Genomic DNA, 713 nt, shown 5'->3' with positions numbered 1-713 from the left:
GGGCCCCAGCGGCAGCGGGAATGCAAAGAGGGTAGCAGCAGACAAGACTCGGGGTGCAGAGGATAAGCAGAACCTTCCCAGGTTGCTCCGCACTTCTCCACATTGCCTGCCTGCCAGCCCTCACCTCCTCTAGTGGCTGAGCTCCCCCGGGGCCACCCCTGCCTGCCCAGGCAGACCCCTTGGCCCACTGCCCCCTCCCCGGCTCCCCGTTTCGTTAGCTCATCCAACAGCGCAGTTAAGGAGTCGGCAATAGACGAGAATGTCAGACTGAGACCAGCAGCTCAGTGCTGTTGCCGGAGCAACCAGCCGGGAGACAAAACCCTCTGTAACACATTAATCATTGTTAATTATGACATCACAGCTCCACATGGTCAACTATGACATCACACATCCACGCTGCTGATTATGACATCACAGATCCACGTTGCCAATTACGATAGCGACAGCAAACCCTGGGCTGGCTCCTCCACCACGGCCCTCCCTGCTCCACACCAGTGAGACGGGCACGAGGGGCTCGGCTGCCCCTGGCACCTGCGCTCCTGGGGGCACCGGCCATGGCAGGATCACACCCCACACTGGGAGGGGAACCAGGAGGAGCCCCACTCAGCAGCTCCACATGGCAGGACCACGCTTGTCACCAGCAGGGCTGGGAAGGGACAAAGAGGATGGCTATGATGGCAGAGAGGCTTCCCGGTGGGAGAGGGGACCTCTTT

General features: G+C 60.6%; 1 protein-coding gene across 1 annotated transcript in view; it reads right to left on the bottom strand.

The window, feature by feature from the left end:
- TEX264 (testis expressed 264) overlaps positions 1-713 on the bottom strand; it is a 34,925-nt gene that overhangs the window by 905 nt on the left and 33,307 nt on the right.

Source organism: Mesitornis unicolor, unplaced genomic scaffold, assembly GCF_000695765.1.
Source record: "Mesitornis unicolor isolate BGI_N332 unplaced genomic scaffold, ASM69576v1 scaffold12406, whole genome shotgun sequence".
Taxonomy (NCBI): domain Eukaryota; kingdom Metazoa; phylum Chordata; class Aves; order Mesitornithiformes; family Mesitornithidae; genus Mesitornis; species Mesitornis unicolor.
Note: the sequence above shows the minus strand (reverse complement) of the source record. Positions and strands in the feature narration are given on the sequence as shown.